The sequence below is a fragment of the Taudactylus pleione genome, unplaced genomic scaffold (genome assembly GCF_031769625.1).
Source record: "Taudactylus pleione unplaced genomic scaffold, aTauple2 ptg000130l, whole genome shotgun sequence".
Lineage (NCBI taxonomy): Eukaryota > Metazoa > Chordata > Amphibia > Anura > Myobatrachidae > Taudactylus > Taudactylus pleione.
Window position 1 is genome coordinate 1593947 of NW_028284532.1, and position 22749 is coordinate 1616695.

Genomic DNA, 22749 nt, shown 5'->3' on the forward strand with positions numbered 1-22749 from the left:
TCATGCTTTATTTTATATGGCAAAGGTTCCCAAAGTCTGCCATTACAGTCCATGTTTTAAGACTATCCATGCTTGAGCCCAGGTGACTTATTTATTACCAAGGGCGTATTTATAATGGGGGCCCATGTGCACCACACACCTTGCACCCAAGTCCAGGGTTACCCACGCACCGCACACCCTGCATCCAATATCAAATACCTCTCCGTCGGCCCGCTGCTAGCTGAAGCGCTGCAGAAATCAAGGGGAAAAGGGCAACCGCGGCCATTTCCCCAGTGATTCGTGCATGCGCAGTAGAGATGTCCAGGGAACACTGTGAGGGTGCCATGTTCCCGGATACCTTTGCATGCGCAGTGGACTCTGGCACAATACCAAAGTCTACTGCGGTGCTGGTGTGGAGGGGGCCCGATCGGAGCCTGCTCACGGGCCCCCTCGCTTAAAGCACCTCTGATTAGTACCTCAGTCAATATGATTTATCCATCTGGACTCAAGCATGGATGTCTTTAAAACCTGGTCTGTAATAGCGGAGTTTTTACTTGCTAAGTTGTTTCAATAAAGACAAATTTCCATGCTCCTACTGATTAGTGCACTTCTGCCTATTGATCCATTTGGGTTACATTTCTCTTGACGTGTTAAGCTGGCCACGCACTAGACCAACTTACATCCAACCAGCCAACTTGTTGATTGGTTCGAATGAAAATCTTGTAACGTATGGGAGTAAATGATGATCAGCAATTTGCTCCTAAATGCCAGAAAACAGATGAAAATGGTAGTCGGACGAGTTTGTTAAATGTTTGATCACAACAATTTGTTCAAACAACAGTTTTAGTCCATTTTCCAGCATTTGGGAGAAATTGCTGATTGTCATTTGCTTTCCTCCCTTACCAGATTTTCATTCCAACCAATCAAATAGTTGGATGGTTGATGTAAGTTGGTTTAGTGTGTGGCCAGCTTTAGAATGAGTAAAAACCTTAAGGAAGAGGTTCCCAAAAGCGATCCTCAAGGTCTCCCATCAGTTCAGATTTTCGAGCGATCCATGGTTGAGCACAGGTGAATAAATTAAATTGACTGATGTACTAATTAAGTCACCTGTGCTCAACCATGGATATCCATAGAATCTGAACTGTAGCGGAGCCTTGAGGACTGTGTTTGGGAACCTCTGGCTTAATAGTATTTTTTTTTTTAGAAATACAATCTTCTGGAAAATGTGTAATTTGTGTGGATACTGCATAAAAACAATCATCGATATAGATGTAGGAAGGCGACAAGGGCAAATATGTAAAAAATTCTTCAGCACAAGGGGGAGAAACCCCTCAGCGGGGAAGGGGTTAGTAGAAGGTTCCAGGAACATGAAATACGTGTTCACTTTAATAGACATAAAATAAACTGACAATAGCTTTTTATTTAGGAAAATTTGACTGTAGCTGCATACGGTACAACCTGCACAACCAAAACGATATCGCTGATAGATTTCCCAACTTTCTGTAGTGCAGGGCAAATGATTTTGTGTGTACACACTGATATCCATGATAGATATTTCAGTGAAGTCATTTCTTTACAGGCAAATCTTGACAAAATCGTCCAAGTTGGCCTGCATGTACTTTCGACCATGGATATCGTTATCGTTCATGCAGGACCACGCATCGTTGGTCGACCGTTCACTGAATAAAAATTGAACAAGTTATTGTTCAGGATAATCGTCCCGTGTGTATGCAGCATGTATGTGTATCATGACTGGATCAGTGTTTGTGCATGCGCCATGCCCTTTCCTCAGTAGGCAACCTGTGGCAATCAAGCTGCTTTGGAACTACACCTACCTGCATGCCTTAGCAGCATGGCCTGCCACAGTTTTGCTGTTATGTGTAGTTCTATAACAACTGGAGTGCCACAGGCTTTCTACCCCTGTTCTACACATCTTGAAATTACAATTAAACGCATCAGATAATATGGCGGACGCAACAGTATTACTCTTTGAGGACTGCAGATCTCTCAGATGGACACTATCTTGTCCATTATGGCTGTCACCATTATTTATTATTTTATATATGTCAACATTATGACTCTCTACATTTTGGCTGTTGACCTAATGATCACATCGACCTTTTAGCATACTTGCCAACCCTCCAGCATGTCGTGGGAGGCTCCCATTTTCTTGACAAGCCTCCCGATGCCCTGCAAAGTTTTATAAATCCCCCGCATTCTCCACTGCCCTGTTCAGATGCTACAGGGGAACGGCTTGAAGACAGTATGCAAGAGAGGCCGGCCATGCACCGCGGAGTTGTGGGTAGCATCGGCCGTCTCGCCCAGCAGAGCCTGTACCAGTATGAGTAGTTGCCATCAGTGCAGGCAGAGATGACAGTCCTCTCCTGCTTCAGCAGGGGTGGGAGCAGCAGCGGCTTCTCCTTCTCCCCCCCGTCCAAACAAGTAAGTAATTAGTACTGTAATTAGTAGTGCTTGAGAGTTGTGGGAAGTAGGGAACATGCGCTGGGGTGGAGGAGGGGGCTGCAGGATATGTGTGTATCATATATTTTTTTTTTAAATGTGCACTTTTGAACTATGCCGGTAGCCGCGGGCAGTGGGGAGCGCAGTCCGGCACTCAGATGACGGGTATAGTACTCCATATACTCATACATACTGAGAGCGACAGGGAAGGTTCTTGCAGCTCACAGACACTTTCCAGCTGCTAAACGGAACACACATTCCAGCAATGGGTTTTTTCTCCAGTATGTGTGATATGGGTGCCATAGGCAATCTCTTGTGACAAGCAGGAGTGGAAGGTACTGAAACAGAAGCTCCACAGTATGCTTGAGGAATAAGTATTGGTGGAGCTCCATCCTCCAACTTTGCCCCACAGTCCACCTTCCCAGTAAAGTCTGCAACAAGTTTTCATACAGTGAATGTAAGACTTTGCTTCCGTGCCACCTCTGCGCCTGGGGGGTGCGGGCTCAGAGTAGATGACAACCTGGGGTATTGAGAGATTGAGATCAGTGCGGCAGAGGGGCCCCCAAACAGTTATTACATGTACCCCCCTCCCTGCCTCAACATTCTGGGGGCTGGTGCTTATGGCAATATGTAAAGCCACTCCTGTATAACCTTGCTGGTGCCCATGTCCCACCCCGATACCACTGAGAGCCAGCATCCTACATACTCCTGCTGGGTGAAGTGACCTCTGGCATGGGGTAGGGTCAGTGCTGGCAGCTGTGTTACACTATTACAGCTTAATATATTGAGGCGAGCTCACTCCTGTACCCCCTATACCTCCCATGCCACCATTTCCAGAGCTTACCTCACACAGCAGAAGGCATTGGTGGCACTGTAATTATCACTCTGCTGGTACCCATGTTACACTATTCACAAAACAACTAGCTACCAGCATCCTCCTGCCCCTCCATACCCCTCTACCCTGCTCATGCGGCTTTTAGTACTACAGCTTTCACCTGCCACTGTAGGCCAAACCCTTCAGTGGAAATAGACATGCCCATAGGTTGAACTAGGTACACCCTGAACTATTTATTGGAGAAACAGTTATTCTAGAGACAAATATAATGGAATTGGACTGATGTACTGTATATTAAAGACGAGTGACTTTAAACTATAGGCAGATCTATGGCCCCAGTGTAACTTGGCAAATTAACAACATCAAGCCCCCTTCGCTGTACCACAAACTTGCATTCAGATTCAGAAAGAACCCACCCCAAATCATTAAACAGCCCCAAGCCTTTGAACCTAGGTTGGTATTGGAAAATAGAGGGGGAAAAAAACAGTGTGGGCAGCATCGTAACAAGCTGCACGGGCGTCCTGGCCGCACAGACTGCAGGTTGCCTGCCTGGAGCGTCCAAAGGATGCTCCGGGCAGCACTGCAGCAACGATGCAGGGAGCCGATCCATGCACTAGTAGCCGATCCATGCTAGCCAGTATCAAGGGTCATGGGGCATCAACGATCCTGCCCCCAGAGTCCTCCGCCCTGTGCAACGGCATATAACACACCCCTACTTACGCCCCTGGAGTGGGGTTCCCCTATATCCCAATAACCAGCACTAGGATTAACCTGCTGCCGCTATAACACGAGGACACACAGCCAGGGGCCCCCGTCATAATGGCAACCAGATCCAAACTGGTCAGGCCAAGACGAAGCCTTTGGGAAGTAGGGACGCACTGATTGGCCAGAGCATGGGAATTGCCATGGACTGACCAATCAGCGCATCCCCTTTCATTCCTATGGAGAGTGTCTGCTCATTAGTGACGGGGCTCCCCGAGGAGCTGTAGCGGCATTTTGTGTTGCAAAGACTCGAATGCTACATGGAATGTAGAGAACATGACCACTTCATATTGTAGGCAATAAATTGGTGAACGAGGGCTGTGTTGGGGTGTTTTTATTTAAGAAAACAATGCAATTTTAGTAGTCCGTGTTTTGGCTTTAATAGAAATATATATATATATATATATTTTATGTTTTATTTTTTTCTGGTGGCATACAGGTGCTAGTAGGCCCTTGATGTCCAAGAATACTGGCAGTTGTTGTTCAATAAGTGTGTGTGTGTGTGTCTCCACATACTCGGCACTATCACCTATAACTTCAGTAACTGTAAGGTGCCTTCCTGAATTTGAAAAATATAATCAGGGAAGGTAGCAGGCGGCATTCAAACCATATATCAAAAATGACATGGAAGCTCCATAGATTGGGTCGTTTCAATTCTTTTCAAACGTTGACTCAATCTACGAAAGTTCCGTGTAATTTTTGATATATGGTTTGAGTGCCGCCTGCTACCTTCCCCGATTAATATATATATATATATATATATATAAATAACGGCGGCACTCACAGGACTTGTGTAAAGAAGACTAAAGACTCAGGAAGGTCAAAGTTCAACGTTTCAGTCTGGCGACTTTTATCAAGAACTACAGACAGAAGATACAGTGCATACCTTTATACGCAGTGACATCCCATAGTGACAATGTACACCTGCTCACCACGCTGCTGCTGGCGTCATCAACACGAGACAGAGCGCTTGCGCAATGATGTAATTGCGCACAACGTGGTTACCATGGTAAGTAACCAGGACGACTAAATGTAAATACACAGAACAGGCTCTGCAACGAAAGCGTGCTGCAATCCCCCCTGCTTGCGCACTGGGGAGCGAGCACGCTGTCGCTGTGACAAGGCAGACACATAGCAATACTGTGTAATGATTCCTGGTGAGGTGGCAAAGCAAGCGGTGGCATACAAATTAAACAACAATGCGAATACAGAAACAACATTATGATACATGTGGGTAATAGCAACTCAATTTCAATGTAATAAAGAATCATATTATAGATCTTGCTACATGAGCAAGCATGTACCATGTAACATACATGATAACAACAGGTAAGTGGCATATATCTTGGGTAATATTGACAATCAGAACCCACAGGTCAAACATGTTATCCAGCTCTTAAGCGAGTGTGAGGCCAAGCAATACATCTATAGAAATATATGTATATAAATAATCAATATATGAACTTGTGAGGATAAAATGACCTCCACATGACCAAAACTGAACAAATGAAACCTTTAGGCTTATAATGGAGTGGTTCTGACCCTGCCAAGAAGGAAAAAATGGGACATATAAAGCTGATATGAAACAAATGGCAGGTCATTAGGCTCTGACAGGTCCGCCATATAATATAGACTGGTGGATCCTAAAGGGGATTCCGCAGTGCGCATTACAAATGATCAAAACGGCGTGGCCTGACTGGCAAGCAGGGAAGACGTGCTTTGCTGCAGCTCCCTAAATTACCCTGCAAAATCACCCGTTCCCGCCGACTCCTATGGTTATAGAGGGTCCTCTTCACAATTTTACCCACACGGGGTCCCACTGACCTCCTGGCTGACACCCAGGACAGAGTTACACCTCTGGGGCCATTGCGGCCTACTCCGCCTCCAGAAGCCGCGGCCTCGATTTTGGCCCCGGGCCCGAGTTTGCCGCGCTAACCGCCGATTACCGCCGGACGCTGCCACAACTAACATACCCTAACGGGACCCCCGCTGTCTGGCTGGAGAGGTGGGATAGGCAGCCTGTATAAACAGGAGACCCCTGGAAAGGCCCGTGATCGGAGTCGCAAAACTTCAGGAGGACACCATTTTAAGCCCTATCCTCTACCCTGCAAGCGCTGAGTGCTGGAGGCTGCCCACTCTCTTTAGTATATATATGCTCTGTGGCCTCTCTCCTACCTACTAGCTGGGCTTCCATGGTGAAGTGGTCACTGGCTGCTCTGTGCTTGGCGCTATTCCATTAACTTGCTGCCACTGCTGTGTTACATGAGGACCTCTGGGTGACTCTTCTATTTCTCTGCCGAAGGAAGGTGAATCTGCAGGAGGGGTCTGTATTATTTTTATTTTTGCATTGCACCTGTAGTGTTATTACATCATATTGCACCCTACAACTTTGCTCACTCCATACATGAGGGTCTAGCTCCCTCTTGTGTCAGCATGCTGTAAGATCAAGATTTAAAGAAACAGTGCCTCAGAATATATCATCAAAGATTTCCGGTGGGCGGACCAAACGTAGCGGCCCCCTTTTTAAGAGAAGCTCCCTGTTCACTGTTGACCCAAGAAATAAATAAATCTTACTGGACAGTAACCAGGGATAAGCTCAGGAAAGGCGCTTACATCAATGCCGGCTCCCTGCTCTCTATACCCCCGGATCACGGCCTTGTGGCATATTGCGCTGCGGCCATTTTATTGTAATTTCTGGCGGCTGTTTCTCATATATTGACAGAGTGCTCAATGCGGCTAGTGGAAATAGACGGTGCCTATTTTGACTTCCTGCCCATAGTTCCTCTTCTACAGACAACGCCTTGTACTATTTTACATATATCCTAACAAGGAGCGCCACTTTAATCAACAGACACGCCAGTATCTCTTGCCCTTCTCTACTCACAAGAATCTCTCCACACTTGGTGTCTACAATGGAAAAATATGTGGCAAAAACCCCCAGAGGTCCTAGAGGCTCGCAAACTGGGCGCAATAAGGACAAAGCCTCAGCATCTGATGCTTCTTCTTCTCCAATGTCTTCTAAAAGGGATGACTCAATTGATGCTCTATTTGACACCGATAAATACAGTTCCCAATCTGTACAAAAAGCTAAAGAAATATCAGACATCATTTCGCCCTTACTTGATATAAAATTAGCACCACTAACAGAGGCAATTACAGCTGCAACTGCGCAACTCACACAACATTCCCAACGGCTGACAGAGGCGGAGGATCGCATCTCTACATTGGAAGACGAATTACATGAGGCAAAGTCTCTTCTCCAATCACATGATTCCACTGTGGCGGCTCTTCATGACAAACTTGAAGATATGGAAAACCGTAACAGAAGAAACAATTTACGTCTTATAGGTCTCCCTGAATCAGTGAAACCAAAAGATCTTCTTCACCTAGTATCTACATGGCTTCCTGAAACACTGGGTATATCATCTACCTCCCCACCCATCTTGGTGGAACGGGCACAACGTCCGAGACCTGTCATTTTCAAGCTTCTGAACTATCTTGACAAAGTTCAAATATTGGAGGCTTATCGCAAATCTACAGGCGTTTACTACGCCGACTTCAAATTGCTATTGTTTCAAGATTTCTCTTTTCAGGTTTCCACAAAGAGAAGAGAATTTTCCACAGTTTGCAAGGAACTGTTTACTAAAGGCGTCCGTTTTGCGCTCTTGTATCCAGCTAAATTGAGAATCTTTCACGCTGGAAAGCCACATTATTTTGACTCCCCAAAGTCAGCACAGAATTTTCTTCAGTCCCTGGGATCTGTCTCTCCGCATTCTACCCTGGACGATAATGACTGAACATTGGGAGAGTTGATAAGTATTACATTATTGTCTGTTTGACATATCCCTATTGCCTTTTCTATATGTTATCTTTATATATTATGTCATTATTACTGCTACATTTAGCTGTGGTGTATTTTTGTTACGTATTTTTGCTGAATATGTATGTTTTTCATTCATATGTATTCCGACCCTTAGGGTTGTGCTCTTCTAATCTTTTTGATTATTGGTTTAAGTTGGGATGCCCTCAGGGGCTACCAAACTGGGTTTTTCAAATATGTAAAAATTTTGATAGATAACACAAATACACGTAAAAAACAACCTATGTCCACACTGGGTTTGCTTTGATTGTTCAGGTTATCGGTCATTATCAGGGATTCCCCGTGATTGCCCCCTTCTCTGCTCGCTGGGACAGGGTAAGGGAACCGGATAGAGAAGTTTCCTTTTTCATGTTTCCCAAAATGGGGGTTGGTTGATGTCTGCTATGCCACTAACTGACAATCCTAATGTCCTAACCAAAAAATCCATTAAATTCTTATCTTGGAATGTAGAGGGGTTAAACTCACCTGTTAAAAGGAAAAAGATACTACATCATCTTAAGAAATTTCGTCCAGACGTGGTTTTTTTACAAGAAACGCACTGGAAATTAGATGACCCTAATACTTTGAAGGATAGTTGGATACAAGAGTACAAAAGTGCGTCCTTCACTACGAAAACACGGGGTGTGCTTATTTTGTTTGGTAATTCTATCAATTATAATATATTAGAGGAGTGGATAGACCCAGAGGGAAGGTTTCTCTTTTTGAAGGTGAACATTGAAAACGAGATTTTCACCTTTGCATGTATATACGCCCCTCCAGGCCCTAATGCTTCCATTTTCTCAGACATCTATGCAGCTTTACAAGGTTGGCTAGAAGGTTCCTTGATTTTAGGAGGTGACTTTAATGTAGCATTTGATTCCTCATTGGATGTTTCAGGTGGGCCTAGACAGACCGGAGGTAGACGTGGAATGCCGTCTACTTTATCATTGCTTGTAGAGTCTTTCCAACTAATTGATCCATGGAGACATTTAAATCCAGATTCTAGAGAATATTCCTTTTTCTCGCACCCACATAACTCCTTCTCTCGGCTTGACTATTGGTTGATACCAGGGATTTTATGTCATAGGGTTGAAAATGCTGCCTTAGCCGACATATTAATTTCAGACCATGCACCCATATGGTTTACTATTAAGTTGGAGGTTCCACGTTTTTCTTCTTTTAATTGGCGGTTCCCAGATTATTTGGCCTTCTCGGAAGACTTTCAACAACAACTAGTTCATCATTTTCAAAATAATTTAACAGATAATGTTGCTCATAATCAGAATATTAATCTTCTCTGGCAGGCGTCCAAACCAGTTTTAAGAGGACATTTATTAGCTTACGTATCTTTTAAAAAGAAAAAATTACAACAAAGATTCCAACAAGCTAGTGCTACTGTAACGTCTACCTACTCTGATTTATTGAATGTTCCCTCTGAGGTAAATAGACAATCCTACAGGGAAGCTAAGGCCTTATATGATACTCTTTGTACGGAGCAAGCCCAAAAGAATCTGACTTATCAGAAAAATAGATACTTCTGATGGGGTAATCGACCAGGTAAATTGTTGGCAAATCTAATAAGGTCCTCTACTAACCGCAAACATATTTCCTCTATAAAAACTTCTACTGGGTCACTTAGCACTAATCCAGAAATGATTAATGACACCTTTCTTACCTTTTTTGATTCTTTATACCAAGCACCCCCTGATGAACCTACACAGGGAATTGAATTTTTGAGACAAGCGGGTCTTCATAAACTCAATAATGACGATAGAGAGGCTATCTTATCTCCTATAACAGACTTAGAAATAGAATCAGTAATTAAATCATTGCCAACAGGCAAAACACCAGGTCCAGATGGATTCTCAGCAGCCTACTATAAAATTCTCTCCTCACACATTGTACCACACCTTTCAACACTATATAATTCCATTCTTGCAGGTAATTCAGCTCCTTCAGGTTTTAACACAGCTCGAATTATCATGCTGCCAAAACCAAACAAAGATCCTACTCAGGTGTCATCCTATAGACCCATCTCTCTATTAAACCAAGATTTCAAAATTTTCACAAAAATATTAGCTATACGTCTCCAACCTATTTTGTCCAAAATACTTCACCCGGCACAAACAGGTTTTATAAAAACCCGCCACTCTGTTCATAACATTCGCACATTGTTGGCTACCATGATCAAAACACACCAGCTGAAAGAAAGGGGGAATATAGTGATTAGCTGTGATGCGGACAAAGCATTTGATAGAGTGTCTTGGTCTCATCTTATTAGAATATTTAATTACCAAAATTTTGGCCCTGCCTTCTTACATGTCTTTAACAGTCTATACCAAAATTCAACTGCCTTTTTGACTATTAACTCATTAAACACACGTTCTATCTATTTGTCTCGTGGTACAAGACAAGGCTGCCCATTATCCCCGCTTTTATTTAATTTGGCCCTCGACCCCCTCCTTCGACATTTCATTAAAGAGACTAGATGGCAGGGTATTAAATTTGATCAGATAGAAATAAAATTTTCAGCATTCGCTGACTATCTTCTGCTATACTTTGCAAACCCAAAAGTGGCTATGCCTTTTCTGGTCTCTTTACTTCATACCTTTGAATCAGTAGCTGGGTTTAAAATCAACTACACTAAAACTGAAGCACTGGCATTTTTTCCTGACGCAAAATTGGGTTGGGGGGCTTCTTTCCCTTTCAGATGGGCTGCTGATTGCATTACTTATCTTGGAATCAAGATCACTACACACCCCTCCCACCTATATGTTGCAAATTACACACCATTATTACAAAAGATTTTTTCAGATTTTACGAAATGGAGATATCTCCCTTTGTCCTATATTGGTAGGTGTCACCTATATAAAATGATTAGTTTCCCAAGGCTACTCTATGTTCTCCAAATGCTTCCTCTTATACCATCAAAGAACGACCTGAAACTGCTAAACAAAGCCCTAACAAAATTCATATGGGCAGATAAACGTCCCAGAATATCACTATTCAAATTACAACAGACAACTGATTTAGGTGGTGTCAATTTGCCATGTCTCCAATCCTATGCCCTAGCGGCTAATTACAGAATCGCCATTGATTGGATAGGGGGGGCTAACAATTATACCATAAGATCTATGGAACAAGCTTTTATTCCAGACTGGAATCTAATATCTCTTTTACATACACCTCCACGATCTCTACCAACAGAAGTTAAAGATAATTTATTACTTTATACTACTTGTATGGCATGGAGATTGGTCCATTCTAAATTGAAGATATCTAGATATGCATCTTTATTTTTACCTCTCTGGGGCAATCCAGCCTTTTGTCCTCATAGAACATCGCTGATATTTAAGATATGGCATGATAGGGGCCTTAAATATGTATCAATTTTTAAATGCAGATACTATGAATCCACTAATGCGTTCTCAATTACAAGACTTACACCCATCTATTACAATCCCTTTATTTCCATTTTTACAAGCCTTAAGTTATGTACAATCAATATTGCATGGGTTAGGTGAGAGGGACATGGAATGCGGATTGGATAACATGGTGCGCTGTAGACCTGAGAACCTCTATTCTACCTCACAGATATATGCGAACTCTCGTTCGCGACTTAATATAGATTCCGGTAATGTGGGATTATTAAAATGGAACATTGATTTCCCTGAGCTTTCATTGAAAAGCATATTAGCTTCTTATATCAAACTAAATAAACAATTAATTTCAATTTCATATACTGAAATGCATCAGAAAATACTACACAGGGCATATTTTACACCAAAATTGAAGTTCCTCATCGGTGAGTCTTCCACTTCCAACTGCTATAAGTGTGGAACCCCAGAGGCTAATATTATACACTGTCTATGGGACTGCCCTCAGGTGCAAGCATTGTGGATGAATCTTCAAAATTATATCAATAATACACTTAAGATTAAGTTTGTAGTCACAAAAACTTGGGCTTTTTGGGATATTCACCCCCAGGATACTGTTCATGGCCCCTCCAAAGGTAATCGTGTGTTACTTGCAAAATTGGCAGCAGCCACTAAAAAGACAATTTTATCTCAATGGATCTCATCAGATCCTATATCTATAACACTATTACACCCTAGAATTTCTTTTTTATTTTCTATGGACTGGTCTGAGGCATCATTGCATAAAGAAAAGCAGGTCAAACGGTTCTTTGACACATGGCTCCCATACATACACAATTTATCCCCAGTAATGAAAGAAAATTTGAGGAAATGCTTTCAGTTTACTTCTTGGTATAACCTGGAGGTTCTTAGTAATAGCACTCCTCCCTTTTGAATTTCAGATTGTTTTGAGGGTTGGATTGTATGTTTATTTTGGAATCTTCTAAGATATTGTTAGATATATTGACTCTGATGATGTTACGATTGGATATATTTGTGATGTTCAAGTGTTTTATAATTGTTGACCATTCTATATTGTATGATTGTATACAACCCAGATGTGTACTATTTATGTTATTTGCAAACCTATCAATAAAAATTGTTTAAAAAAAAAAAAAACACTGCCCAACTGGATGTATCTGACAAGAGTCCATCCACTGTGTGAAATAAGGAAAAATGACGGCAAATGCAAACGGATGAACATCAGATAAGGATAACTCCATGTTACAGCACCAGGTATTCCTAGATGGTCTCCCATTCAAGTACTAGCCTGGCCTACACTGCTTAGCTTCAAAGATCAGACGGTATAAGGCGTATCCAGTGTAGTATGGCTGTAGCAGAAGAATGATGAATCCAAGTGTGATCATCCTGCATATGTCTAAGACCGAGACAACAACAAATCAACACACAGCAGATGGCTCCAAACAAATCAATACTACCTGGCATTAAAAAGAGAAAAATCAACATGAAAATTGCAAACATACATGTTTGGCAGTTTTTCCATTGGAGGGCACCCGGGCAAGTATCAGCTCTTTTTGTGGAGTGCCGGCCATCTTCTGCAGTGTGTGTGTGTGTGTGTGTGTGTATATATATATAAAAAATGCCGATGTGCCTGGCACTCCCAATGACACACTATAGATATCTACAGCTATAGCACCACAAGTGAGGCCAAGTTCCGGGGCTGGGACCGCTCACCCCGCCCGGTTGGCGCACCGCAACAACGTCATGACGCTGGGCAGCGTGCATATGGCGCCCTCTCGCGTGTCACCATCACCATGACTACAGTAAACAAAACAACACATACATTGAAAATAAGCACAAATCATTGCTGAATACCTTGTTCGAATCAAGGCAACAATAGATGGACCTATAATTTATATAAATGTATGTGTTGTTTTGTTTACTGTAGTCAGGGTGATGGTGACACGCGAGAGGGCGCCGTATGCACGCTGCCCAGCGTCATGACGTCGTTGCGGTGCGCCAACCGGGCGGGTGAGCGGTCCCAGCCCCGGAACTTGGCCTCACTTGTGGTGCTATAGCTGTATAAAGGTATGTACGCTTACTTACTGTGTTATCTTGATAAAAGTTCTGCCAAGAACTGAAACGTTGATTATATCAGCCGAGAGTTGTGTTCTTATTTATGCCTGGAGTGCTGCACTTTGCTACATTGTATATATATATATATATATATATATATATTTATTATTATTTTTTTTACTTTTTACTATTACCTCTGCAAAGCTGGTCAGCCGAGGACTGGTTGTGTTTGGAGAGGGGGACCCTATTTTTGGTGTGTGGCCTACTTCCCTAGGGATTCCAGCCCTGGGCTGACCCAGTTTGTGGCTGGTTGCCATTATGGCATAGGGACCCCACGCTGTGTGTCTCCCTGCTCTAAGCACCAGCTGGTTCAGATTAGTATTGGTTATTGGAAAATAGGGGGAAACCAATGCCATTTTTTCCCCCATATTTTCCAATACCAGCCCAGGCACAACGCTGGGTAATGATTTGGGGAGGGCATGCCTTTTTTTTTTTTTTTTTACTCCTTCACAGTATTAATAAAATGAAGCATGTACAGATCATCTTGATCTGTACAGTGCTTCACATGAACTCGTCTGCCTGAGGCAGGTCTATCATTTGGGCGGGTTCTAAATCGATTCTTAGTAAATCCAGGGTTTCTATTCTTGAAACTAAAAAAAACAGTGAGCCAATGTTCTATTGTGTTCTAAAGACGGTCATGTGGTCAGTTTTACATCTTTTTGCATTTTAGTAAATGATTGGATTGCAAAACAGACGGAAAAACTACTTAAAAAACAAAACCGACCTTTAGTAAATATACAAAATATTGTGCATAACTACAGAATGTTCATGCACAATCCAAAGTCTTGAAAATATATAGGTTTATCATTAGCAGTACAGTTTAAATTTTCCGTTATAAGCACCTTATTTATTTTTAGAAGACATTGGGCCAGATTCAGAGTTGTACGCTACTCTGATGTTTACGCAGTTGAGCGAAAATCAGCAATCTGTGCATGTGACTGAGTCGCACGGTGCATATTATCTAAGTTGGTTGCTCACAGCAGCTATTTACTTGCAGTGCAAATGACAGAGCATTTATGGGAGGTAAAGGGGAGTAGTGGCAAAGAACGCAGGCACGTTGTGCTCGTTTCGGGGAGGGGGGGTATCACATCCTGCATCTGCGATCCTGCACGTAATGAAGATGACTCCGGTGTCTCAGTGCGCATGGCCATAGGGTTACTGAGACAGATAATCTAAGGATCAGCGACCGATGTTGCATCTTTGTACGCAGATTCTTGGATTTACTTATCCACAAGTGGGTGTCTAAATACATTTGCATATTTTCTCACAGCTACAATGGCATTAGTGTACAACTCTGACTCACAGACCATAAGGCAGGGTTTCCATACTCCCCATTTTTTACATTTCAAGTATTGGTTCCCAGGAAGAGATGTCAGCTCTTGCAAGATTTCAGAAAATCTGGCCTTATTTTTCAAGTGACAATCATTAAAAATGGCGATACCAAGCTGCTTGTACCTTTTTAAGCTGCATACACACGTAAAGATTTTCTGTCTAACCATCCAACTAGTTTATTGGTTGGAATGAAAATCTGGTAATGTATGGGAGTAACTGATGATCAGCAATTTGCTCCTAAATGCCAGAAAACAGATGAAAATGGTCGTCAGACAAGTTTGTTAAATGTTTGATCTAAACCACAGGTTCTCAAACTCGGTCCGCAGGACCCCAAACAGTGCATGTTTTCCATGTCTCATCACAGAATCACAAATTAAGTAATTGCCTCCACCTGTTGATCTTTTAAAATGTGTCATTGAGTAATGAATTCACCTGTGCACCTACCAGGAGACCTGGAAAATGTGACCTGTGTGGGGTCCTGAGGACTGAGTTTGAGAACCACTGAGCTAAACAATTTGTTCAAACAACAGTTTTTGTCCATTTTCCGGCGTTTGGGAGCAAATTGCTGATTGTCATTTACTTTCATATCTTACCCGATTTTCATTCCAACCAATCAACTAGTTGGATGGTTGGACAGAAAATCTTTACATGTGTATGCAGCTTAAATGATAGATGCTTTAAAAGTATAGGTAGACTCACCGGATTCTCGCAGGCTATTATATAAGCCCCAGGTCCTCACGATGTGGAATCTGGGGAGACATGGTCTTACTGTGGAGGCTAGGGGTGATCCCCTGCTATAGAAGTGCAAGGTGAAGTTAGGTGTGATACGGGGATGAACTTTATGTGGATTTGACAGTTGCTAGCATTAAATGCATACGTTTGTAATGTTTAACCTCTTCTGCAGTTAAAACTGCACAATGCCTATTGTTATGGGTAAATAGCAGCTTAAATGAAAACACCTGTCTGTAATCAAATATGGAGAATTGGAAGGATTGTCACATGCGATTAAAATGCTTAGTACTTCTAAAGCTGGCCATACACGCTACAATTATCAGGGCGATCCACCAGATATCCGCGGATCACCCCAATAATTGTAGCATGTGGGTGGGCGACCCAGGGTTAACTAATGCTCGGTCGGGCATGCCGGATTGTCCAGCATGCCCGTCAGATGCGATATTTACCGGTAAACTGTCGGCCGCATCGGGCAGTGTATGCCCAGCCGCGGCTGACAGACAGACATTTCCATTTTCCCGTGGAAGGAACAGGGAAATATCTCCTCACCCGGGGGCGGAACGCAGATGTCGGCTAATACACTAAGAGAAATCTCACAGTGTATGCCGCGGATATCTGTGGCTGGCAGGCTGCCAGATAAAATGTCTGTCGGTCTGACAGACATTTTATCTTGCCGTGTATGATTTCTTTTGGCAGGGTGGCAGAAATCTGGACAACGGAAAACAATGGGAAGCGCTGGAGTAAATCACATAAATATAAATTTAATACAATCAGAAATACAAATATATATATATATATATATATATATATATATATACACACATATACACACACACACACCAGAAAGCACTAAAATGTATATAATACATTCATAGACAATGGTGTATGAATGATTAAAAACCCAAATAAATCTGTGTGCACACAGACTAGGTATGTTCTAACAGATAATACCACTGCCTATAGAGATAATCATAAATGATTTGAAAAAAAATCTCTAAATGTCCTCCAGCCGGAGAGAAATGCTGCTTCAAAGCTAAATTGTAGATGCAAAAGAATGAAGATCAAACATCCACATATCCAGTAATTAAGCTCAGCATGCAACCATTCGTTTTTAAGAAGCAATCCAGTTGTTAGTGGCAGCAAAGATAAATGTCAGTCTCCAATGATAAAAGTCTTGTTAGTTGCAGCAATCATATAGATTAGTAATCAAGCATAAATATACTTTGTAGCCAGCATCTTGGGATAAAAAGTTCAAGCAGCAATGAAGTTAGCAGCAGGCACCCCTGCAGTTATCATATAGATTAGTAATCAATCATCAGCTCATATACTGAAAAGATTCAAGCAGCACTGGCAGCAAAGATAGATGTCAATCTCCAATAATAATAAAAAGACCTTGATATACCCCTTTTACACCAGAGCTAAAACCCGGGTTATTGCAGGGTTAACCCGGGCAGCTCCCTGGTGTAAAAGGGGAGAGGGTTGGATCGCCGGGTCGAGTGACCCAGCAATCCAACCCAGGTAACTAGCAGGGTTTAACACGGTCGTAGCCCGTGAAACCCTGCTGTGAGAACAGCTCACTCCGGGTCACGATGACCTGGAGTGCGCTCCTAGCCGACCGATTGGTCCGGCTTCAGTGGCGCTTGGAGATGACGTCATCTCCAAGCGTCCACTTTCATGGCGGGAAAGCCGTGTCTATGCAGACCCGACTCCGGTGTGAGTGGCGCCGACTCAGGAATATCCCGAGTCGGCGCCGGCTAAATTCCGGGTCTGATCCAGATAGGAACTCTGTTCCAACTCCGGGTCAGACCCGGAATTTTGGTGGAAAAGGGGTATTAGTTGCAGCAAGCATATAGATTAATAATCAAGCATAAATATACTTTGTAGCCAGCATCATGTGTCAAAAAGTTCAAGCAGCAATAAAGTTTGCAGCAGGCATTCTTGCAGTTAGCATGTAGATTAGTAATCAAGCATCAGCTCATATACTGGATAGATTCAAGCAGCACTATTTTTACAGCAGACAAACACTGTAGGTATAGTGAATCAAACACTTCATGTGAAGGTCAGATTATTTAGGTTCTTTGGCCTTATACAGATCCCCCAATAGTAAAAGGTAAAAAAAAAGATCAGTCTCACCTATTTGTATGCTGTCACCGGCGTCCTGGTCAGCAAAAGAAAAACAAATTCTGACCTTAATAAACAGTGGCTTGATATCCGGCCAGTGAGGACAGAGCACACGCTGTAGGTGTTAAATGTCTTGCTGGGCTGCGATACAGGCTCTTGGCGTCTCCTGACAAAGCTTGTACTGGCTGATTCTTTATACTGCAATGTGCATGCCCGGCATCTCCCATCTCCTGGCTTGGACAGCATTTCCTGGTAGCAGTCACCTGACACGTTTCTCGGCCAGATGGGCCGTTTCATCAGAGGCAGAATAAAGCACAGATGAGATGTGAAGTCTATATATACACCTAACCAAATCTTGATTGGTCCTACAGCCCCACCTTCATCAGTCACGTGTGTCCAAATGTTAACAGTTCCAATGCTGGAGGCTTTATCAGCCAAAAAATACATTGGTGGCAATGTGTATATTATTTATTTATTATATATATATATATATAATTAAATATGAAATTAGAAAAAAAGATTTATAGAGAAAATATATATAATAAAAAAATATATAGTATGAAGTTAGGATTGGACATAACAAACAGGATACTAAAAAGTTTTTATGTTATACAATTAAAGAAAAATATAAATAAAATAAAAATTAAACATCTACAAAACTCCTCCTAATCATTTATACCTAGTAGCAATTTGAGAATACTGCATGTGATTAGAAAAAAAAAAAAAAAAAAAAGAGAGAAAAGAGGCAGAATGGAAATATGTTATATTACATTAAAATCTGAAGCAGCACAGCTAGGTTTTGCCGGGAACACACTAGACGATATGTCATCCGATCCGGCGACATATCGGGCACATCGGCCAATGTGTACCCACTATGTCGCTAATGATGCACGCTCCCGCGCTTAGCGACATCGCCTGGTGGACCTACTTGCACATCCGATGGGTGAAATAGTCAGCGGGGGCCATGCTGCCGAATGCAGCTTTACCTCTGGTCGTTCCCAGCATCAGCAAGCGTGCATGCACTTGCCAATACCAGAACCCCGCCGGGTCCTGCCGCACGCGACATCAGCTCTGGGTACATATTGCTAAGTGTGTACCCAGCTTTAGTAACCCTAGTTTATGTCCGGTATAGAATTTAGGAGTTGGGTATGGATTGCCGGCGGTCGAGATGCCGACAGTGACATCCCGACACATCAGGAAACAAGGCAAGTCTAACCCTAACCCCTACCCGCTGCCTAAACCTATCCCCCCCCCGTGCCTGCACCTAACCTCTATGCACCCTAATAATCCCCTAGCTTGTGTTCCTATCATCGGGACTTCGGCACTGGTATTTAGACAGTCGGCATCCCACACGCTGGGATTCCGAATTTAGAGTTAGAAGTTGCAGTGGGGATGGGACAAATGTGAATGATTATTCTCAGTAAAGCGTTGTACAATATGTTGATCTAATCTTCAGTCCTAGTAACTTATTTGCAATGTTTCTGCCTTGCATATGAGGTTTTCATAATTCTCCACCCCTAATTTCAAGGATACCCCCAATTGAATTATGTTGCCCCATTTTGGAAAAAGTTGATTGAGTCTTAAAACAGTGTTCTTTGACTATTGTCTTTGACATTTATACACATGTTTTACATTGCATAGACTAAAGTGATCTTATATTATAATAAAATATGAGTCTTTCTCCTATAGTCAGATGAACCATTGTCTCCATTTTCAAATAATCTACAGGAATTTCTAGGACTAGGTTCTGAAAAAAATCATAATTGTCATAATTACAGAAGGCCTCCAATTTTTTATTTGCTGCAATGGGCCTAATTTTTAGCATCTTTTGTTTTCAGTAACATCTCATGTAGATCAGCACTATCAACAGTTTCAAGGTTGTGTTCAGGAGCGTTAAAAATTAGCATGAATCTTCCATTCTATTCCATTTGTCCTATGCAATATACCGTGAATTTCACACTTGAGATCAGAAATGATTTGTTGCAAAATGTCCTTAGGTTTCTAGTGAGTATCTAACCATTCCAATGTTTGTTAGACTAGGCATTTCAGCATGGGCCACAAGAGGATCATCGAAACCTACCAGAGAGAGGAATGTGTATCCTCATGAGCTTGAACGTTTGTGTTGGTATTCGCTGTGGACATAGGGGAATATTTGCTAAAGTGCAGCCTTTTAAAAGTGGAGTTGTTGCCCATAGCAACAAAATTCTAACTATAATCTTCTAGAAGGTGCTAAATACGTAGAATCTGATTGGTTGCTATAGGCAACAACTCCAATTCTAAAAAGCCGCACTTTAGTAAATATAGATTACATCTTGCTGTATTTAGAAGTAGGGGCCATATAATATGAGTATGCCACATAAAGATGGAATAGTAGTATGGTTGTAGCAAAGCGCTACACTGCTTGTATCGTGGCGCCTGGGCTCAGTGTGATGTGCAGTGGCTCTACTCTGTTATGCTGCTGAGGAGACTTCTGGTGGCTTCTCAGGGTTTATCAGTAGGTGTAGGTAGTAAGAGGTGTCGTTAATCTCCAACGCGTTTTGGCCTGTTATGCGGCCTTGACAAAGAGCTGAGCCCGGGCGCCGCGAGATCACATCACCCGGAAATCTCGCAGCCAAGCAGTGTGGACGTCAGCACAGACATCACAGCAGAGGCAACGCTGAAACGAAGGAGGACACGGGACACCATTTTTCAAGAGATACCAGAAGGAGGACGCAGCACACCAGGTGGTGTGCATAGAGGGTAAGTGCACCTGGGGGTACGGGACGCCGCCCCGCCAGAACACTTTATTTACCTCACGAACAGGACACTAACAGAACAGTATCATTGACTGTCATACGCACGACCCCCAGGATGACACTCAGATGTGCCCACTGAGACCCAGTCATAGAGCATATATAAACCCCCCCCCCCCCCCTTTCATTCCAATTACCAATGGTCTACTCTAAACTCTTATTAAAACCACCAGAAACATATTGGTTGAGGCAGAAAATACTACACCAAGAGTATTCCTCTTAGATACCATTAGTTCATATCCCCATTTATGCACTAAGAGATGTGTTAAATTGTTTTACTGACTAATTGTTGAAATAGACCTTCAATGGAGCACTGTGAGTCCAAGTGAAACAATAAATATATAACATCTTCGCCAGTATATTTCTGCCTCTCTCGTGATTGGATCACAGGTCTGCTACTTACATTGCTCATATAATAGGTCACTCCTCGTTATAAATCACTTTGTATCAAGTTGATACCATTTTCAAGGTAACAGAACGTCATGATACAATCAGTGTAGCGCTTGGCTACAACCATACTACTATTACGTCATAATACGTGAGTGTGGACGCCTCACAAGCTAAGCTGCTCAGAACAATTAGCGTAGTGAATTCTACAAAAGCGCTGTTACATACAATCTTTAACAAATATACATAAAGATGGAAGGAAATAGGACATAATAAATTACTTATGTTTTATTTATAACAGATCTTCAGCCAGAACAATACAAAAACATACAGTATCTCCATTACACAAAGGTTTACTTACACTATGTTACAGTTACAAAAACGCTTTGCAGCAAATTTTTTAAAAAGCAAGTTTAACCTCACAAAACAAAAGAGACGAAACTCTAAAACAGAATCAAACTGAACCCAGTGGTTGCAAAAGATTTAAAAAAAAACATTGGAAATATTGCACTTGTTGCCAAAATAGTAGGAACATGGAACGTACAATTGGGATATTTTTTTTTTATTTTTTACCTTTTTCAATTTAAGTAAAAATCTGAATTCTCACTGAATGTAAGCTCAGCAATGCAGTTCTCTCAGGTTGTCCTTTTGCAACAAATAATTTGCTCTATTACTAAAAAAATTTAGCCAACCTTATCATAACAAAGAAAATCTATTTGGTTGTCAACAGTAAAGTATGAATGATGGCACCAGGCCTGTGTTATAAATTTATAATGTCATGGAAAGAAAAAACAGTGTTTCTTTGTCTATCTTGAGGAGAACGCGAGTAGCTTGCTACAACATGAAGCACTACTAGGATCAAACTGTATACGGAGTCCCGAAAAAGAGCCAATTCTTTAGAAAGCAACATGTTTAGTTCTGCGTTCCTAATCTGAGCAGACTTCCGTCCTGTCCAAAAGTAAGTGGCCTTCAAAATGAGTGTTTAAAACCTACACTAATTAATAAGAGAATTTGTTTTTCATTGAGCCACACCTCGATAGCTGCTATGATATGCATTAAGCATCATATGTTAAAGAAATCTGTTGACATAATACACACAGAACCTTTACATATAGCATTATTACCAAAGCTTTAGACTCTCCTGCAAGTACAAGTATACATGTTTTACTAGAAGTTTTCTTTATGTTTACAGACTGGATCAGTTTTAAATGTGCTAAACTTGGAAGTTGTTTAAGTACAGTAGAGAGCTAATAAGGGCTGCATCTGACCACTAACAAACTGTACAACTACCTTTTTTGTTGCAGGATGCTGGTTCTAATCAGAAGTGCTAGTTACCCAAACAGCAGTCCCGTAATCCGTTCCCATCAACAAACCATTAAGTGATATCAGCATAGTGAGATTGCAGTAATTTAAAGCAGACTTGTCTTCATGTCCCATGATGGCTTCTACATCATTCACCAGGAAAGCGCAATCTATGTGGTGAGCTTTGTTCTCGCCCTGGCAAACCTCCATTAGGCATGGCGATAAAGCTGGGAGGTGTAAAAGGAAGCCTGCACAGAAGTCAGCATAGCGCCAGGATGTCAGAGCAGAAAGCTTGTTCCTGGGCCGGTCTCCATTATACCTTAATGCTCTAAACCTGTGCAGTGTGGAAGGAGTCAGCCCAGAAGAAAACAGTACGCAAGTAGCTTTTTCCCAGGTCAATCTTTTTTTACCCCGATTATTATAGTTTACAAAGTAGTGAAGCAAAAATAGATCATCAGAGGACTTGAAGACAGGACCACTTTAGATAAAATGGAAGACCAGTAATTCTGTACAGCTTTTCATTTTAATCTGATCATTACTCTGGTCATTATTATAATAAATTGCTAAAGGCTTCTATGCTCAGCACCCAAGAGTTTGTAACAGACTTTATTTGATAAAGTTGCTACATCAAAATGCTCCATGTGCAGAGTACAGTAATTACAGCAATGCTTGGTT

At 42.0% G+C, this 22749-nt stretch overlaps 1 pseudogene; it reads right to left on the bottom strand.

Annotated features, from left to right (window-relative positions):
• Positions 1-12532: 12532 nt before the first annotated feature.
• LOC148523494 (5S ribosomal RNA) lies at positions 12533-12650 on the bottom strand (annotated as a pseudogene).
• Between the last annotated feature and the right edge of the window lie 10099 nt (positions 12651-22749).